Source organism: Gossypium arboreum, chromosome 10 (assembly GCF_025698485.1).
Source record: "Gossypium arboreum isolate Shixiya-1 chromosome 10, ASM2569848v2, whole genome shotgun sequence".
NCBI classification, from domain to species: domain Eukaryota; kingdom Viridiplantae; phylum Streptophyta; class Magnoliopsida; order Malvales; family Malvaceae; genus Gossypium; species Gossypium arboreum.
This window is the reverse complement of record NC_069079.1, coordinates 105,653,843-105,667,426: the sequence shown is the minus strand read 5'-3', so window position 1 is coordinate 105,667,426 and position 13,584 is coordinate 105,653,843. Positions and strand designations below refer to the sequence as shown.

The 13,584-nt window shown below is 36.4% G+C and overlaps 1 non-coding gene and 1 pseudogene across 1 annotated transcript; both read right to left on the bottom strand.

Moving 5' to 3' along the window:
• Positions 1–3,238: 3,238 nt before the first annotated feature.
• LOC128283162 (small nucleolar RNA R71) lies at positions 3,239–3,345 on the bottom strand. The gene has a single exon (XR_008273503.1). It is a non-coding gene; the product is annotated as a small nucleolar RNA R71 (small nucleolar RNA).
• A 4,094-nt stretch (positions 3,346–7,439) lies between these two features.
• LOC128282111 (ribulose bisphosphate carboxylase large chain-like) lies at positions 7,440–8,313 on the bottom strand (annotated as a pseudogene).
• Between the last annotated feature and the right edge of the window lie 5,271 nt (positions 8,314–13,584).

Below are 13,584 nucleotides of genomic sequence, written 5' to 3'. Positions count from 1 at the left end.
CAAGAGTAGGAAGAGTGATGCTCTCAAGGGAGCAAGCCCTTTTTTAAGTCCACGACGAATCAATTTTGGCCAATCACTACCCTCGATATCCTGGGTGCTTTCCTCCACCCTTGGCTTTTTCTAAGTATTACTAGTCATTGTCCTTGATGGCACGATGGCAACACATTAATTCTTACGCACTACATTTAATAATGCCAAGGCGTCCATATTGGCTGCTGGAATAGGCGAGGAGCTACTAGATGTACAAGAAGGAGAAGAAGATCCAGCAACAACAAGAGAGTTTTCCTGGGTAGGAAAAGGACCGAAGATGTACCATAACTAATAATGTTCCAATGGCATAGACATAGTCCACATATCTCATAGAAGAAAAAAGAAGGTTCCCTTAGTCTACATGTCTCATAGAAGAAGGAAGAAGGCTCCCTCATCCTCCCCACTAAAATTAATGTCAAATCGTCACTAGGGTTCTGAGGCCAGGCCACCTAAGCAGAAGGAACATTATAGGAATCCGCCCATAGTAAAAGGTCATGTAACACCCATTAATGATTTAACATTAAAATTCCACTAACTATAGGCATAAATGTCCATCCATTAATCCAATGGTTTAATAACATCATAAGGACTTCCATCTTTTAATTTCATAGCAATCAAGCACTTTTAACATATAGCATGCTACTTTTGCATTTTACGCGATTTAGTCTTTTTCTCAAATTAACCACTTAAATAATAAAATTAGCACATGAAACTTTCATACATACGTATTCACATGCTGTACACACATAAAATAATATTAAAATTATTTTACAACCTCAGATTTGTGGTTCTAAAACCACTGTTCCGATTTAGCTAAAACTGGGCTATTATAGGTCATTCTTCCGATGACCATTTGGACTCAACCCTTGTAAGAAGTATTGAAAAACATTTCGAATAGTAATGATTTCCCCCAACTCTAGTGTACTCCCATTCTTTAACTGCTTAAAATGCTTCCAAGCAACTTTTAAATCAACATGTTGGCGTTGTAGGCAACTGTTGATTTGTCGTAATCCGGTGTAGTAGATTAGACTAGTTATTGCACCTTACGAGCTTGAAAACAAGCAATTTTAGTATATTCGAATTATGTTTTATTCAGTTTTAATAAGTTAATAAAATGTGCAAGATTAAGTTTTTTATTGACCTTAAGGGTTGAATTAGGCCTAACAGTGAGCTAACGCACTTTGTGAGTGTGAAAAAGAACTTTAAAAGGCATATTAAACTGATATTGGTTGCTACGTCGCAACACGAGATGATATATGTTATGGCATAGGGAAAAGAAAGGAGAAACCTCAAGACTACCTTCAATGTCACAACACAGCCAGAGGGTGTCATGACATACCCCTAAAGATATCCCAAGAGGAGTACACTGACTGCTATGTCACGACATAGGTCCTGGTGTGTTGTGACATCAAATCCAGGACCGAAATTAAATATGAAACAGGGGCATTTTGGTCTACAAAATCAAACTTAAAGCTCTGGAACATCAATTAACTTAGGGTTAAGGATGACGGCCACCTAACTTTATAAATAGGCTCATTTGGTACATGTTATAGACATCATTCACTTAGCCTAGATTCTATCTTTTAAACTTAGTTTAGTTTTCTTGCTTTCTTAGGCTTTTAGAGTCTATTTTCAGTTGTTATTTGTTAAAAGATCTAATTTGTGGAGATCATCAAACTCATTGGAATCATTTTCCATATTTAATACAAATCAGGTGTTTTCTTAAATTCTACAATTTAATCCGTTTATCATGTCTTTATTTACATCAACTTTATATTGTTTGTGAAAGCTATGAGAAACTAATCCTCCTACGAGGGATTAGCGAGTAAAGGTATGATCTATTAACTATTTTGTAGGGTTACTCAATGGATTAGCTATTTGGGAAAGGAAGAATGTGAAACAAACCTTAGGCCTAACAACCCCAGAAAGTCATCAAACTGGGAATTAACCCAAAATTGGTATTGCCCATCCGTGAACACCTTCACCCCAAACCAGTCTAGACTGTGAGGTCAAAAGATAAGTAGTCCTTACTAACTCATTATGTTAGTTGAAAACTGAAATATCCTATTAGTGTAGTGACTACTGATTGACAAGTAACCCGAAACGACAGTTGACTGGGATTACCGAAGCGAGCTAATCAACCATAATCAATATTTGATTCACTCTACTCTTCTATCTCTTGAACTTTATTTCTTTTATGTTATTTTATTTTATGATTATAAAAACCCTAAAAAGCCTTTTATTTTGTTCTCCTACTATAACTGATTTAAAGTGCTAATTAGATCTTTTAGTGTTTAGATTAGAATTGATCTAGCACTCGTCTCCCTTGGGTACGAATCCCGGAGTACTCACCTTCTTCATTGTAAAACTATATTACAAATTGATCCATATACTTGTAGATACCACCTTGTATTTCTACATTTTATTGTAGTGTTCACAGTCTAGATGTTGGTATGTCCAGAGACGGTCAAGTTGTTGGTGTCGTTGCTGGGGAGGCAATGTCGCTAGTTTAATTTTAATTTTTGCAGTAAAAGAATAATTAGGAAAATTTTAAGTTATAGATATGATTTTATGTTATTTTATTTTATTTATTGTTACTAATCTTTTCTTTTTAGGCTTAGTTTATGACTCGTAGTAGGGGTACACCTATTGTAGCAGTCACATATCAAGTAAAAGTAATCCGAAGAAATTGCCGACCACAATAGTAGCAGTAACAACAGATGCAAGATCCACCCCCACCTGCTACAAGTAATGTACCATGTGAAAATCCACTGTTCAGTGATGTTCACGATAATGGCCTAGGAAACCAACCCATACCACAGCTCCTTGCAAATGTACATATGGCTCGGAACGAAAGAACTTTAGGGGATTATGCCTTACCAAGTCTAGACATGGTTCAAGAAAGTATAACAAGGCTGACGATCACAACTAATAAATTCAAGATCAAATCGACAATGATTCAGATGATCCAAAATAATCTACAGTTTAGGGGTACGATGATAGAGGCCCCTAATTAGCATTTAAAACAATTGCTCAAACTCTGTGATACTTTTAACTATAAAGGGTCACTGATGATGCTATTCATCTTCAATTCTTCCTCTTCTCTTTGATTGATAACGCCTACTCGTAGGTACCTGGATCTATCACGACATGGGATGAACTCACTGGAAGGTTCTTATAGAAGTTTTTACCGATTAGCAAACCAGTTAACCTAAAAAGGGATATTACTATCATTAGACAGATTGAGGGAGAAAGTTTCTCTGAGGTGTGGGAACATTTCAAAATATTGATTCAAAAATGCCCACACCACGAATTTCCTAAATGTATGCAATTACAGGTATTTCATAACGGGTTGGATGCGAACGCATGATCTGGATTAGATGGAGCAGCAAGAGGAGCCTTAATAAACAGGACTTACGAGGAAGCATCTAAAATTATTGAAAATATAGCTTTAAACTCCTGTCAGTGGCCGATTGAATTCTTCACATACGGCAAGAAACATGTTACGATCAAGACCATCTAAGAAGATGACAAGTATCAGTAGATAGTGAAAAGACTTACCCGTATGAAATATGCTTCCATACCGTCTATGCATGGAGGAGACAAATCACTCTTCCACTAACTCAATAATCCTACCGAGGATGTAAGTTACATGAAGAATCAAAATGAAGACCCTTGTTCGAATACATACAATTCGAGTTGGAGGGACCACTCAAACCTGAGATGGGTAGGAAATCAAGGAGGAAGTAACAGCTTAAGTCAAGCTAAAAATACTAATTATCAACCTCCTTATTTGCAAAAACCTTAGAATAGGGTCAACCCAAGTGATCATACTACATATGGTCAACTTCTAAATAGAATCGAGGGAGAAATGCAGTCAATGAGAATGAATGTCAAGGAAGTGCAATCTGAGTGCACCAATTTAAAAAGAACATTGATTAAACTCGAGGATCGAATGAGCCAATTGATGAGCATGATAGGTGACATGAAAAGGAAAATTGGCACAAGTATTCCCAACAATACAGAAGACGATCCACGTACGGAATGTAAGGATCACATGAAAGTGATTGCACTCTGGTCGGGCAAAGTACTAAGTAGCCTAGAAACTACAACTCCAAAGAAAATTACGGGAAATAATGACGATCCTCAAGAGAAATCCCTAAAGGCACAGATCAGCAAGAAGAGGTAACCATACAGTAGCGGAAACAGAGAAGGAAATAACTAAAGATTTTGCCGATGCAGAAATCCTATTCTCCTCAAGACTAAAGGAAAAACAAAAGCGAGACGAGGTTGAATTCTTAAGTTTCCTAAACTTGTTCAAAAAAATAAATGTTAACCTACCCTTAGTCTAGTTAATAGAGAAAGTTCCTAAGTACACCAAGTTTTTAAAGGAAATTATGTCTAGGCGTAGGAAAATTAAGGTAAGTGAACAAGTTAGTATAAGCGCTTCTTGTAGTGCTATTATCTCAAGACGAGCTCCCTAAAATTTAAATAACCTAATAAGTTTTACTATTCCTATACAGATAGGGAGCATTTATTTTAATAGAGAGCTCTATGTGATTTAGGAGATAGTATTACTTTGATACCTTTATCTGTCTTTGAAAAACTCAGGTTAGAGGATCTTAAAAATACAAATATAACAGTATAGTTGGCCAATAGATCTTTATTTCATCTAAAAGGTATACTAGAGGATGTATTAGCCAAAGTGCGCAATTTCATTATTCTGGCAGTGTAACACCCCAAACCCGGCCTAGAAGTTAGGCCTGAATCTAGCGTATCACATTGAAGTGTTTTTCGAAAACCATGTTCTCATTGAAAACCCTTCTTACTACTTAAAACCTCTGGCCATTTTAAAACTTGTGAAAGGTTAATTCCCTTAAAAACTTACTTGCTGCGAAGCTTACTTTTAAACAGTTGCGGAAACGTGATATTTTGAAAACCAGTTGTTGTTTTGGAAAATCATGCCCTACTTCTAACAGATATTAAGCATACTAAATAAATTCCCCACATAAAAAGGTTAAAAAATAAAGAGGCTTAAATACAACCAAATCAAAAACCAAAGTGCTTAACTAAATAAATGAAATAGAAAAACATGTGCAGTTGTGTGGTCGTCTCTGAGTCCCTCTGCGACACCGACCCACCTAACGCTGGGGATTACCTGCATAGTTAATAAACGGGGTGAGTTTACGAAAACTCAGTGTGTAATCCCCTTACAAGAGTAACAGTCAGTAAACAGACAGAATTTAGAATCAATTTGGGCCGGAGCCCATTACAGTAACAGTACAGTCCAGTTTAGAGCATATATGTGGCAAAGCTCGTTATAATATCATTTGGGTCACAGCCCATAACAGAATCAATTGGGCCTAGCCCATCTTAGCCTCAGTTGGGCCGAAGCCCACATCGCAATAATATCACAATAATACCATACATGCAATGCTGTGCAACCCACCCCAATAATCCAACCGCTACACACCAACTCCATCCCCCGGTACACATTATGGCGGGATATAAATATCGACCCACTCATCTGATACACATCAATAGTAGCCTAGTTGCGGTACTACCTTCATTGCAGCAAGCTGCTAATCAAATATTAGGCTTAATAGCCATCGGTGGACACGGTCGTCAAGCAACCACGCGATCCTCATATACTTCCTCCGTTTCATAATTCCCAACCCATACAATATGTCGTGTATGTCATGCTTAATCATCATACATGTATGCAGAATGGCCATACTTAGTAACAGTCTTTTAAACATATATTAAGAGCATTTCAGTCATACTACCACAGTCAAGTCAATTAATACACAGTCATACATTCATAATCAAATCAGTCAAATTCGAAGTCTAAGTCGGTCATTTACCCTCAAGGGCAAAACAGTCATTTTACCCTATAAGGGTATGTCGGTCATTTTACACTACAAGGGTATTTCAGTAATTTTACACTATAAGGGTATTTCGATAATTTTAAAAATCGGGCGTGTTTCAGTAATTTTACAAACGAAGGTATTTTGGTAATTTTACAAATCGAGGGTATTTTGATAATTTTACAAATCGAGGGTGTTTCAGTAATTTTACAAATCGAGGGTGTTTCGGTAATTTCAAAAATTGGGGTATATCGGTAATTTTACAAATCAAGGATATTTCAATAATTTTACAAATTAGGGGTATTTCAATAATTTTACAAATCGAGGGTGTTTCGGTAATTTCACAAATTGGGGGTATTTTGATAATTTTACAAATTAAGGGTATTTCGATAATTTCACAATCGAGGGTATTTCGATAGTTTTACAAATCGATGGTATTTCAGTAATTTCACAATAGAGGGTATTTCAGTAATTTTATAAATCGGGGGTATTTCGGTAATTTTACAAATCGAGGGTATTTCAGTAATTTCTCTTTATTATGGGTTTATTACTTACCTTGGCCTGTTAACAAGTCCTCGTTAGCTAAAGTGAACAGATACTATGCACCAGGTAGGATTCCAGAGAAGAGGAGGTGAGTCATTAAGACCACTAAATACCAAGCTCTCCCTAGATCTAATCCTAGACATGCATATACCCATTGCCACACCTTAACTATATGACTCGTCCACGATCGTGTTTCAACAGGACCAAGGCGGCTATCCATTGATTTAGTTAGCCCACATCTGTATTCTAATTCTTCCTTAGACAAGATCAAATTGAACCAAGATTTTTCCATAGAGCTTTCGCCTCTATTTCCATGAAAGTACATTAGATGAATAGTCATTCGATGAAAAATCAATTGAATATTTTATTTCCTATCAGAATACGCATACTAGATACAATCACTAGGGTTATTAACGAACAATGAGTGAATATTGAAAGAAACGATTCTCTTTTGTGAGAACTTAGAGTAGCAGTTCATTATATAGGATAGGATAGAGCTATTTTTTCTTTTGAATTAGAAATATCAATTTTCAATTAGAAATAGTGATTTCCCCATGTTGTGTAAAATCCGACCTGAAAAATTGAAAAAAATTTCTCCTATCAAAACCTTTTTCGTAAAATCTAGTCTACTAATACAATAAGTTTCTATTCCAACACGGAGCGAAAAGGACAACATACAGGATGGGTAGAAAAGTTGTGATGCTTGGCTCGATCCATGATCCAAAACCGTGGTATATAGGATGAAAAGAATACACCAATCCTAAGGATCCATACATAGGGTTAATTATGGACCGGGAGAAAATTTGAGTTGTGTTTAGTCTTTTATTTTTTATTTAAGATCTTATATATCTAGATAAAAATAAATCTATCAAAAATAAAGACAATAGAATCGGCTCAATCCTTTTAGTAAAAGATTGAAATGAGTTTAATTGCAATTCAACAAACCGAAGCGATTTCATTGGATTATAAAGTATCCATTGCTTCGAATTCAAATTGGATTTATGAAGTTGGTTTATCTAATTTATCCACAGCGTCGAATTCAAATTTGATCGCCTTCCATACTTCACAAGCAGTAGCTAGTTCAGGACTCCATTTGCTAGCTGCACGGATAATTTCATTACCCTCGCAGAAGGTCACGTCCCTCATTACGAGCTTGTACACATGCTTCTAAAGCTACTCAATTAGCTACGGCACCCGGTGCATTTCCCCAAGGGTGTGCTAAAGTTCCTCCACCGAATTGTAGTACGGAATCATCTCCAAAGATCTCGATCAAAGCAGGCATATGCCAAATGTGAATACCCTCTGAAGCTACGGGCAGAACACCTGGCATAGAAACCCAATCTAGAGTGAAATAAATGCCACTGCTTCGATCTTTTTCAATAAAATCATTACGTAGTAAATCAACAAAGCCCAAAGTTATGTCCCTTTCTCCTTCAAGTTTACCTACTACTATACCAGCGTGAATATGATCTCCACCACACATACGTAAAGCTTTAGCTAGTACACGAAAGTGCATACCATGATTCTTCTGTCTATCAATAACTGCGTGCATTACGCGATGGATGTGAAGAAGTAGACCATTATCTCGGCAATAATGAGCCAAGCTAGTATTTGCAATGAACCCACTTGTTAAGTAGTCGTGCATTATGATAGGAACTTCCAATTCTCTAGCACACATGGCCCTTTTGATCATTTCTTCACATGTACCTACAGTAGCATTCAAGTAATGCCCTTTGATTTCACCTGTTTCAGCTTGTGATTTATAAATTGCTTCGGCACAAAATAAGAAAGGGTCTCTCCAGTGCATAAATGGTTGGGAGTTCACATTCACATCATCTTTGGTAAAATCAAGCCCGCCACGTAGACATGCATATACCCATTGCCACACCTTAACCTTATGACTCATCCACGGTCACGATTAATTAATTATTTAAGTTTTATGTCTGCTTGAGTAGGTACCAAAAACTAGGTCCACAACCCCTTTACTAAACTCAAACAGAAAAATAAATACTCCACTGCCCATCCCAAGACTTGAACCTTAGACCTCACAGTTACACAACACGCCACCTTGCCACTCCACCACAAGCTCTTTCTATGTCATATTTTATCCTCAATTAAATATAAGGTCTATAGGCCAGAGTCTAGGTTCCTTTAAAAGGAAAACCAAAATAAATTGCAAGAGCCAACACTTGAACCCAGGCTCCCTTGCAACCTTAATAACGTCACAACCACTAGACCACAAGCTTCCTTGTGTCATTTATTTACCACAATAATTTAAAAGGCCTTCATCCAAGCACCTAGGGTTTATATTCATTTATTACCAAAATTTTTGCTAAAGCCTAGGTTTGAATCCAAGATTTCTCCAACACTTCTCAGGACCATTAACCACTAAAGTAGACATTTAATTGTGTCATTTCCTTGTACAACTAAATGCTTATATACAACCTCCTTACGGACACATACTAAAGGCCCAATACTTCTAGGACCAAATTTGGGGTGTTACAAGCATATTTCATGGTGCTTGAATTTGAAGAAGATCATAAGATACCGATCTTAATAGGTAAACCTTTCTCGGTAACTTCTAGATCCACCATTAATTTAGAGAAAAATGAAATGACTATGAAAAGCAATGGTGAAGCTAAAACTTTTAAATGTGGCCATCAACCAAGTGAGGAAGATAGGAGGAAGTTAGGGGAGCAATGCAAAAAAGTTATTTATCTCTAACATTCCGGAGTTAAGAGAGATGCTTCCTTTTATGTATGTAGAAAGAATAAACAGGTTTAAGGAAAGGGACAAGCGAGCATAGGTGGATTGGCATGATGGAAGATGGACTAATACTGATAAAACAGAAGAATCATCCATTGGTGAATTGATAATACTATCGGATGAATCTGGCGGTTAAACTTATAAATATTTGAATTTCCTAACTGTTGAAAATTACTGTATATTTAACTAATAGTCAAGTTTAGATGTTAAATTTTATTTGATAGATGTTCATTCAAGACTGAGACATCCTCAAAGATGGAAATTTAAGCTGACACAGAGTCAGTGCCACAATACGGCAACCCCATCTCACGACACTTTGTGTAGAATGCAGAACTGAAGAAACCAACTCGATGCCGCGAAACCACACTCCTATGTCACAATATGAAGGATAGTCTCCCCAAATTTCCAAATTGAAATATGTGTCGTGACACAAAACCTTTATGTCGCGACATTGCTGCAATTTTCTACAAGTTTAACCCGAACCATTCACAAAACCCGATGACCTAACCCTTAATTTACCCAATTTTAAACCCCTAAAACACTTATTTCTTAACCTAAAAACATTAACTCTTTTTTAAATATCCTTTACCTCATTTAATCTCTTAAACATTCCCAAATACCTTAAACCTTACCAGTCATTCTTCCCTTTCTCTTTTTAATTTGTTTGGAAAAATTGTTTCTTTCAATCTTACTTGTGAAAGGCAAGAACGAAACCACTCTAGGGAACGACGAGTAAACAAAAATATGATAAGAAATCCAACAGCTCATACAAGGTTAAGGGTTCCTATATTAATTTTTATTGTTCTATTGAAATAAACTGCTTGATTTGTTCATTAGTTAGTAACATTAGATATCATGCCACCTAGAAAAGTTAGACGAACTAATGAACCAAAACCATCGACAGTTCCAAATCCCTCTAATTTTTCAAACCCAAAGGCTGAAAATATTTTATTGAACTTCAAGGAAAAACTTTTATCCAAGAGAGAGGATTTGATCCATGTATGACTTTGTGTAAGGAAATACGGCCTTTAGTCAAATATCATAGCTGGGAACATTTCTGGACAATCCCTAAAGATAATGTTGTATTCCCCATTGTTCAAGAATTTTATGCATCATTTCAGGACAAAGAGTTTAGGAGCACTGAAGGTCATATGTAACAATCAGTGCTTGTGCGAGGGAAAAAGGTGCAAGTAACCCTTCGGATTATTTGCAACTTTTATAATGCTCTATACTATGAGAATGATTTTATTGACGAAACTAATTTAGAATATTTCTAGGACATAGATATGGATAACAATATAAACTTTTTAACTGAAGGAAGGAGTGAATGGAAATATCATTCAAGCACCAATGTTCTTGTGTCCTTTCATCAAGCTATTATGTTTCTAGAAGCTAAGATTGTGCATTCAATTTGTGAATAGTACCTGCTTTAAATGTTTCTAACACTAATACCTTTAGAACAGTTTTACTTAATGCTACTTTTCAAAAAAAAAAGTATGGATCAGCAAATGGATCCACCATACACGAAAAGATGCATTAGTGGACAGAAGGTGGATGTACCTATGACATCCACTGAGCAGTTATTGATACATTCTCGAAGTATCACCGAGGACACCTTGTTCCAACAAAACATTGAGCTATGAACCAAACAGATAAAAGATTGAAATAATCTACAGCAAGAACTGACAGGTACACTAACTTCATCACAAATGTTGGCACAAGCTCAACAGGAAGTTGGTAAGAGTAGTCATCCAAAGTTAGATTGGATGATTAAATGGATGCAACATTTGAGTCCCCAATTATATACCTGACATGTTTGGACAAACAAATATGAAACAAGAAGAAGAAGGGCAAGAAAGTGAGAAGGACGAGGAGGATGATGGAAGTGAGGAGATGGATTTTGAAGAGAATGACTGAACATTTTTATTTTTTGATGATTTTGATTTCGAATTTGTCCGAATAGGATTAATAAGTAGATTTTTAAGTTTTGTTACATTTTGTTTAGGTTTTCTATGTAGGAACCCAATACAAAGAAGACACAAAAAATTTGAGCTTTACATGACAAAAGGAGGTAGCACCCACCATTAGCAGTTGGAGGGACTACAATCAATCGGGTACCTGCTCTCCTTATCTATTTAATAGCAACATATTGAGGATAATGTGTCAAACAAAGAAAATGTGTTCTAATTTTTTTTTCTTGTGTGCTTGAGCTTGTAGAAATACAAGTGATTGGTTAGGAGCATATACATAGGTTACTTATGTTTACAAATAAATTTGGCATGATGGTAGATGATTTTAAATATTTGATTATTAGACTACTAAGTTCTAAATGTTACACTGTAAATAAGTATTAAGCAATCAACTGTACCAAATGATTTAGAAAATACAAGGAAACGAGCATGCTTGTAACACCCCAAACTCGACCTAGACATTATTGCCGAATCTGGCGAGGTCACATGGAATGGAATTTGAAATCGAACTTATCGAGTAAAAACTGTCTCCGATTATTATCATCTATTTATCTCTCATAAATTTCAAAACTCATTTCCTCGTAAATTTTATTCATTTAAAAACATAATTTGTAGTGGAAGCTTTTAAAACCGTGATATTTGAATAACATCGTTTGCCTTTAGGAAAACGTCATTTTGAATTGAACCAAGCCTTTGTTGATTTTTTAGTTTAGAAATCCATAAAAATAGTGAAAATCCAAAGTAAAAGCAACAGTCCAAAAGTCCAACTTACATAAAAAATAACCCAGATGATAAATAGGAAATAAATACCATAACTAAAATTAAAATAATTCAAAAATCATGTGGTCACCACCGAGTCCTCCGCTGCACCGATCTGTCTAAGTCTGGGGATTACATGTACAGATAAAACAAAAAGGGGTGAGTTTATGTAAACTCAGTGTGTAATCCCCATAGAAAACATGCATACAGTCAAATAACAAACAGTCAAATGCAGTTTAGGCCTAAGCCCATTTCAGTTTCAGTACCTGTTCGGGCTTTAGCCTATTTTAGTTTCAGTATCATATATGTATTATGGCCTAAGCCCATCACAATAATAGTACTAGATATACATTAATCAGCAAATAGAGTCCTACCTAACCAGCCTCTATACACTATCTCCGTCCATCCCTGCACTCCATGTGGGGTTTAAAACACCCATCCATCCCTACACTCCAACTAGTATCGAATACGACAGATAATCAGTAAATTGTAGCTAAGCTGCCAGATAATCATCATGCTAATACATGAATATTAGATATACATACAGTTCAGTATTCATTCATATAACCATCATGCTCAATACATACATCATATATACCGTTCACGCAATTAAGGGTCTAAGTAGTGCTTAGTGAACCTACAGTAGGTTCACAGTCGACTTGGGTGACCTGTGCAGCCTTAGAACACATTTTAATTAAATAGGCTCACACGCCCATGTGGTTTGCTCATGTGGATCACACGACCTGGCCCACAATCCCACACGTCTGTGTAGACAACCCATCTGGGCCTAGATGGACCAAACCAGTCTAGCCTACGTGTCACACATTGCCTACCTGGCCATGAAACGGTCGAGTCTTGCACGCACGGCCTAGACTTATTGATCACACACTCGTGTCATGGCAAACTACCAACCACACGGGTGACCACGCAGCCTAGTGGGGTTTTTGGCTTTCACTGAAACCCTATTTTTTATGTTTTCGAGTACACACCTTGTATCGATTTGATGCTAATGCAACAACGAACACTCTAGAACCTAAAAATTCACATTCCATCGCTCAAAATCAGTGTTACTAATGAAACTTAAACAAAACTATAATGTGATGTTCAACCTAAAACCTTAAAAAAAACCCTTACCTTCGACCGAGTAACCAGAATTCCATGAACCTAAGTCTCAAAATAGTGATTATGAATCCCTGGATCTTCCCCTAACCAACATTTAACGACGCACATCAATAAAAGCTCACAGCTAAAATAAAACTACATTACTCATCTTACCGAATTAAAACGTGAACTAATGTTGCACAAGAAAGAGACGGACTGAAGAGAAGATAAAAAATAAAAGATGGCAGCGAGGAAGAGAAAAATAATGGAAAAGAGGAGAAGGAAAAAGGAAGAGGTAAAATTTGGCAAAGAGAGGAGAAGAACAATAATATTTTTTTTTTCAGAGAGAATTTTTGGACACCAAAGAGTTTTACCAAATCCTCACTACATCCAAACGCTTATTTTTCTCCCTCAAATCCTACTAACCATCCACAACTCAGAGTCCACCATCAGCACAACTCTAGCCGAAATTAGGGGAAAATATACTACCCCTTGCTGTCACAGAGAGTCGAACACAGGACCACCAATGCACCACTTAACCACCAGCC